This window comes from Triticum dicoccoides, chromosome 4B (assembly GCF_002162155.2).
Source record: "Triticum dicoccoides isolate Atlit2015 ecotype Zavitan chromosome 4B, WEW_v2.0, whole genome shotgun sequence".
Classification (NCBI taxonomy): domain Eukaryota; kingdom Viridiplantae; phylum Streptophyta; class Magnoliopsida; order Poales; family Poaceae; genus Triticum; species Triticum dicoccoides.
This window is the reverse complement of record NC_041387.1, coordinates 53,423,507-53,431,434: the sequence shown is the minus strand read 5'-3', so window position 1 is coordinate 53,431,434 and position 7,928 is coordinate 53,423,507.

Sequence of the window (7,928 nt, the reverse complement as noted above, 5' to 3'; positions counted from 1 at the left end):
TTCCTCTCCACCGAGCCACGAGGCCCCGGACGCGCTGCAACGCCGCCACCATCGTCGTTTCCGTCGCCGGCCACCGAAGCTCACCGCCGTCGATTCGCGACGTCTGGCGCGTCTCCGAGCCCACTGAGCCACCCTGCTGCCTCCCTGTGAGCTTGCCGTCGTTTCCCCTCACCTCTCTCTCTCGCGCGCGCCCTGTAGCCGCCGCCCCACGAGCACCCGAAGCCGCCGTCCGCCATGGCCGGTGAGCTTCGTGCTCCCGGGCTCCTCCACCTGCGCTCGTTGCCTTCGAGTGCTCCTGACGACCCTAGTAATCCGTAGAGGCCCTCAGCTGACCTCGCTGTGCCGTGTAACGCCGAACCCGAGCACGCCCGACCTCCGGCCGCCGCTGCCGAGCTCGGGGCCGTCGTCTCCGGCCGCCCTAGCTGCTGCTGCTTGCTGAAACAGGCGCGGGTGAGCTCCAGCTCTCCGTAGCCGCTCTCCTCCGTCCATTTGGACGCCGGAGGAGCGAGCCCGAGCCCTCCGCCGCGCCTGTTGCCACCGGCGACGAACCGCCGGCGTGTTAGGCCCTGTTGACCAGGGGTTTGACCTCCCCTGGGTCATTTACATGTGGGCCCGGGGCCCTGCTAATTTAGTTTAGATGCTAATTAAATTTTAGCTAACCCACTGACTCAGTGACAGGTGGGGCCTAGCCCTGTTAATTAACCCAGTTTAGTTTAATTAAATTCTAACTAAACTAATTTCACTGACATGCGGGACCCACTGTCAGGTTTGACTGGACTGTGCCACGTTGACCTGCTGACGTCATCATGACGTCAGGATGACGCAGTATTGTTTTCTGGATTTGTTTTTATTCAGAAAATTCCAGAAATTGTATAAACTTCAATAAATCATAGAAAATTAACCGTAACTCCAAATTAAATAATTTATATAGGAAAAATTATCAGAAAAATTATCAGAAAAATTCAAGGAATCCATCTGTACCATTTTCATGCATGTTAGAACAACTTATAGCTGCTGTTTAGCACAAATCAATTAAATGGCATTTAAATAATCACATATGGAGTTTGAATTTGAATCTTGGATTCAAACCAACTTCATTTAATCTGGTTTTAGTTGCATTAGCCCAAAACACATTCATTTTGCCATGTCATGATCATGCATCATATTGTGCATTGCATTGATTGTGTTCCCTTCTGTGTTGCCGGTATTTGTCCCCTCTCGTTAGACGTGATACCGATGATGTGATCGTTGACACTGATGAAGACTCAATGTTATCTTCAGAAGTGCCAGGCAAGCAAAACCCCCTTGTTCATTCCGATAAAATCCCACTCTCTCGCTCCTGCTCTCTTTTACTGCATTAGGACAACATCGATTCATCTGTTACTTGCTGCGGTAGCTGAACCCCTTTATCCTCTGCATGACCTGTCATTCCACAGTAATTAGATGAAACCCACTAGCATGAGTAGGAGTTGTTTGAGCCCTGATGTGCCTACTCATTCATGCTTGTTTGTCATGCCTGCTACTGCTTAGAGTTGAGTCAGGTCTGATTCATCGGGGATGAATCAGAGGCGTGTGAACATGTCCTACCGTTGAGAGCTAAGTGTGTGTGAACACGATTTGGTAAAGGTAGCGGTGAGAGGCCATGTAGGAGTACATGGTGGGTTGTCTCATTGCAGCCGTCCTCAGGAACTGAGTTCTGTGTTTGTGATCCATGACCAGTTACTACCACACATTGGGTTCCGGTAACTCGACCCCTCTCGACTTATTAATCAACATGATCTCTGTCCAGGAGTTGCAACTAGTTTCTGGTGTTTGTAGGTAGTGTTAGTAGTCTACCAAGTGGCACCCGGTACAGGTGGGCTTGGGACAGACTAGGCACAGTGGCCCGGTGTACCAAGTGGCACCCGATTGGTGGGCTTGGGAACCCTGCACACATCGTTTGGGGCCGTAAGCGACACCCCGGCCGGATCTCCTTGCGGATGGAACCCGAATAGGCGATAAACCTGGACTAGAGACTTGTTCGGTTAGTCAGGTCGTGGCCGACTCCCTCGCCCGGCTTCCGCTTGAAGGTTGCCGAGGTACATGACGTGTACAGGGCGATAAGTGGCGAAAGCGTGTGTGAAGAAGTACACCCCTGCAGGGTTAACATCATCTATTCGAATAGCCGGATTCCTCGGATATGGAAACTTGGACCCCTTGTACAGTTCATAGACAAGTGAAAGTGGATACTCTAAAATACGCAAGATAAGCGTGAGTGCTATGGATGGCGTTCTCGTAGGGAGACGGAGCGGATCCATAGTGGTGTATTGATATGGTGAATATGTGGACTCGTGTGCGCCACCTCAAAAGAGTTGCATTGCAGTCGTAGTTCAGGTTAGCCACCGAGTCAAAGCTGGCTTGCTGCAGTCAAACTCCACCACCCCCTTTGTTGATAATTATGCATATGTAGATAGATCTGATGTAAGTCTTGCTGGGTACATTTGTACTCACGTTTGCCTATTTTATGTTTTTGCAGAGAGACTTCAGTCTCACTAGTAGTTCCGCTTGGACTTCGACGTTTAGCTTGTTACCTCAGCTACGATCTTGTGCCCTCGGCAGGATCTGGTAGATAGTCAGGCTTCTCAGCCTTTTTCATTTATAGTTGTCTGTACTCAGACATGTTAAGCTTCCGCTTGTGCTTTGACTTGTATGCTCTGATTGTTGGGTCATGAGACCCATGTTTGTAATATCTCGCCCCTCGGGGCCTATTGAATAATTACTTGAGTCGTAGAGTCATTTTGTGATGCCATGTTGTATTGCACATATCGAGCATATTGTGTGTATGTTATTGAAATGCTTGGTATGTGTGGGATCTGACTATCTAGTTGTTTATCCTTAGTAGCCTCTCTTACCGGGAAATGTCTCCTAGTGTTTCCACTGAGCCATGGTAGCTTGCTACTGCTCCAGAACACTTAGGCTGGCCGGCATGTGTCCTTCTTCGTTCCTGTGTCTGTCCCTTCGGGGAAATGTCACGCGATGAATACCGGAGTCCTGTTAGCCCGCTACAGCCCGGTTCACCGGAGTCCTGCTAGCCCAGTGCTACAGCCTGGATTTACTCGCTGATGACCGACACATTCGATGTTGGGTCATGGATGCCTGTCCCTGTAAGTTTGTGCCACTTTGGGTTCACGACTAGCCATGTCAGCCCGGGCTCCTTACCATATGGATGCTAGCGACACTATCATATACGTGTGCCAAAAGACGCAAACGGTCCCGGACAAAGGTAAGGCGACACCCGTGGGAATACCGTGCGTGAGGCCGCAAAGTGATATGGAGTGTTACATGCTAGATCGATGTGGCATTGAGTCGGGGTCCTGACAGCGTTGGTATCAGAGCTTGACTGCCTGTAGGATTACCAAGCCAAACTGGTCGAAGTTGAGTCTAGAAATTCTTTAGTTATATAAGGGAATTGATTGTGGGATGGAACGTAAGGCTCTTTTTACTTCTTATACCTTATGCCCTTCTGATCTGAGTCATCATCTTCTCTTCTACGGGGATTAAGAACTAGGTTTTCTCTTCTTTCTATCAGGATCACGTGTTACTAATCCGTAGACTTATAAGATTGTTGGATTTAAGTCTCAGTTCAGTTCCTACTACTTCTGTATGTTAACTGTTGATCTCGAGACCTTGATATTGTGCTTCTGAGTGGTTATGCCACCATTTATGTGAATGTCTCAAATCTTTTCTGAGCATTTACAGCCGTTATGCTGTCCGAGTCATCCCAGGTTTCTAAATAGTCTGATGCATTTGCAAAATCCCTTCCCTCTGGTTTTCGATGTTCCTTTATGCCAGCTCAATCACACTAACTGTTGAGTTGAGGTATTCTATTGCCTTGACAATTATGTTGGAATTATTATTATGACCCTAGGTGTCTCAGGGGGTCATCTAGTGGTCTAGCCATGATTTGTGTCCTAGTGTGATGATTCTGGCCTTTATTCTCGAAAGCATCCCGTGATGTTATTAGTTAGTAGGCATTCTATTCCTGGGTTCTTAAACCCGAGATTCACCCTACTTACTTCATGTTGATAGTGTTTGCTAGTTCCTTCAGGATATTAGTAACCTTTGCGATAGTCCTTGAAGTCCGTGGTATCTTCTTCTTCCAAATACCATGAACTACTTATGGCAGATGTTTATTGGATAAAAAAAATCACAATTAGAGTACTCTCGAGGAGTTCTCCATTCATAAATCATGACTCTGCCAGTTCTACCTTTCTGCATGGGTTATCCGGAAGAAATATGTTGAACTTGGTTCGACATACTAATCTATGCATCCACAACTCAGAAAATTATATGTTCCTTTGAGTTGTTCTCTTTAGTTGCATTCTGACCCTCGTCTATCAACTGATAGTCAAGAGTATGCGTGCGTTCGTTTATCGATGCCTATTACTCTTGTGGTCCGTCAAGCCATTCTATCGCAGAATGACTAGGAGAAACAAACTCCAGTACCTCTTCCATATCCAAGATTGGGTCAAAGAAGTTGTGCTCCGCAGATCAAATTGCTAATCCAGCTTTTGTTGTGTTCTACCTTGGAGTATTACCATCTTTATATCGGGATTGTTATAGGAATTGCACACCATCCTATGAACTCTTGGTACAGTGATACTTCTTGCCATCATTGTTCATTCCTCGGTTCCTGTGTTATTGTAACCGGAATGCCAACAAGTGAATCGTGGTGTATGAAATCAATACTGCTAGCAACTCCGTTGCTTGGTAGTTAAATGGACAACAACCTCATTCTTAGCGTGATGATTATTGAGTCATCATTCTAAGATTGATCGTGCTACCTAGTCCTTATTCCTGGTGCACTTTTCAATCAATGAGTTAGGATAGTGTCAATCCTTGCTTGTTTGATTATATCGTCTTGCCCTGAACAGCAAGATTGTTCTCAAGCTTAGTAACATACCGGTGGTTCGTGATTTTCCGAAGATCTTCTCGAAAGTATCACCAGGTTGTCACCCGACTGTTATGTTGAGCTCGTGATCAAGTTGGTTTTCCAATAAACCACTTTTTCTCCAAGAATCGGTGTTAGATATCCCTGAGCTAGTTGGTTAAGCTAAACAACAACTTGGAGAGTTGGAAGATAAAAGCTTGTCTGACTTGGTTCGTTCCAAAGGGATATTCTTGTGTAGTGTGTGTTGAAGAAAGATGGTATCTTCATCAATTGATCCTTGAGACCAGTTGCTGGAGCTATTGTCTTGCCAAAACATTGATTTGAGTATGGGCTATTCTCAAATCAAATCCGAACCAACGATATTCGTAATGTTGTCTTACTCGTGGTTGATCCCTCGAGCATACACCACTACATCTTTGGTCTAACCAATGCTATCACCTTGTTCACCAAGTCGTGGAATTCCATCTTCATGGAAATCTCGATGATTTGTTGTTGAGCCCATCAACATCATTTTATCTTCTCCAGGATCTTGTTAGACAATAAGTTAGTGTTGGAAACTTTTGAAAGCATTATCCTCATGCTAGCTCATGAAGTATTTGTTTGATGAAAGGAGTGACTTCCTCTTATACACGTGCATTGGATGCAAGTTGCCGCCGTGGACTCGAGAAAGTCAATGTTGTTTCCTCTGGGATCATCCCAAATTAGTCATGCATATGTGCGAAGTATTCTGTGGTCTGGAGACTTGCAACCTCCATTCTATATGTGTCCCTAGCACACCAAGCCACTAATTGATTTGTTCTAGGAGAAGGAGTTCTTTTTAAGAGCTAACCCGGGCTTAATCAAGAACTTCGATATCCTCCATGATGGTTCCCAACCAGAACTCGGTAGTGTTTTATTATAAGACTACTTTGTGGTCATGCTTGTCTTGGACAACGTGTTCACATGTTTGTAGCAGAACCAGCTCATGTTTTGGAGCTTGCTATCGTAGTTCATCTTCCGAGAATCCCGCAACGTCATCTCATCGATTTGTGTTGCAAACTTTCATTTTTCTTCCTAGACTCGATGGGTCTGGAGTATTCTGACACCAACCAGATCTGAATCTCAGGCAGATATGATGGTTGGAACATTTTCCCAAGAACTATAATATTGGTTCCTCGATAACTGGTAAGTGGATGTCGTGGCCAGCACCACCCAGCCGAAAGACCTATTATTGTAGTATCTTGATTGAAGAAGTTGGCCACCTCCCCATAAGGATTTCGTAGGATTTACCTCCGTAACTGTTCCTTATGGATTCTATTGCTCCCGAAGTCCGACCTTTTACTTGATGTTCTAGTTATCAAACCATATCTATGACTGGGATACACTAGCACATCAAGGAGAACATTAGAAGCGGAGTGCTAAATGTCTCTCGGTCGATCGTCCAGATTTTGTTCCTTGGCTCGCTAAGGTGAAATCTGAGAAAGTGTTATCCTCCTTTGCATCTGCATCGTCCATCGCTATTCATCATGGTAGTATGTTGTGTTGTCAGCATCCTTGACACGGATGTTGGTAAAACCTTGATGATTATGGAAATGCCCAAGTTCTTGAGAGCACGCACAAGCGCTAGGTGTTATCATCGGCACTAACTGGGATTCCTCTCGGTTTCCTCGGTAAGGCTATGACCTTTTCAAACAGTGAATTCACTCTCTATTGTTGGGTTCTTCCCCAGTTACCAGAATCATTCCCAGCATTTGCATTTTGTTCCCAGCTTGCACCGCCAATGTGCCATTCTACCATGGGTCTCTTCCATTTCCGGTGATAAGCAAATTCATCCATTACGTTGTCTTCAACAAGGTAATCCACATCATCCAAGTCCGAGTATGCCATTCTACCGACCCCCTCCAAACGATCGTTGTGAATTGCCTTAGGCTGGTATGAAGAGTTTCAATGATCTTTGAATCAAAAGTAATTCTTTTTGCCACTTAGGGTAATAATCTACGAATCACCCTCCTCCAGGATGTTTCGTCGTGGTATCATGGCAACTCAACTCCTCGCTACGTTGACAATCGTTTACCACCTTCTTAGGTGTGGAATTGTTGTCCACCTAGTGAACCTTCGTCATCCGTTTCTTCCCACCCCTCTTGATGTGTATCTCGTGTCTCAACCCGAGAGATGGTCCTATGTCTCATTCCGTGAGTTGTTCGATCTTCGAGAAGATCGACCCTTCTAGAGTCTCCTTCTTCCCTCCATGTCATGTTGACAGGATTTCTCAGAGCAAGACTTCAAGACAATGATGGTGATCGAATCAACGCTCCTATGAAGTGCACCCTGGATCGTGAAGATTATACTAGTCTGCGTTACCCTTCACCTTACCCTACGCTTGAATCTCGAGACGAGATTCTTGTTTAGTGGGGGTGAGTTGTCACATCCCTAGCTTCTGGTAATGCACTAGGCTAGACCTCATGTGTGCATCATGTTTAAATTCTGAAATTTGAACTGAGGGAATTTTGGAAGCCTCAAAAACCCTAAATAAAAGAGGGGCAAAAACCCTAGAAATCTCATTCATTGCTCCAAAATGCTCTTCTTAAATGTTTGATAATTTTTGGTAAGGGTTCTGGTCCCAACCAAAATATTGAACATTTTTAAGGATTTATTTTTGGGACTTTGGATTTAATTCATTAGCTATTTGAATTTGAATTATATTCATATAATTAGAATATAATTTCAAATACCCCTAAAATATTTTATAAGCTTTTGGAAAAGTCCATCTAGCAATATAAAATATTCAGAGGAGTTTTTGGCATTGTTTGAATTATTTTAAATTCAAAACAGTGGCAAAATAAATTAAATAAAACAAAACAGAAGAAAAAAAATAAAACAGAGCAGAAAACCTACCTGGGCCACTTACCCGCAGCCTACCTGGCGCCACCAACCGGCCCAGCCGGCCCAGCCCGCCACCGCTACTCCCCCCCTGTCGTCTTCCTCTTGCCAGTGGGAGCAGCTGCGTGCTCGCACGCGC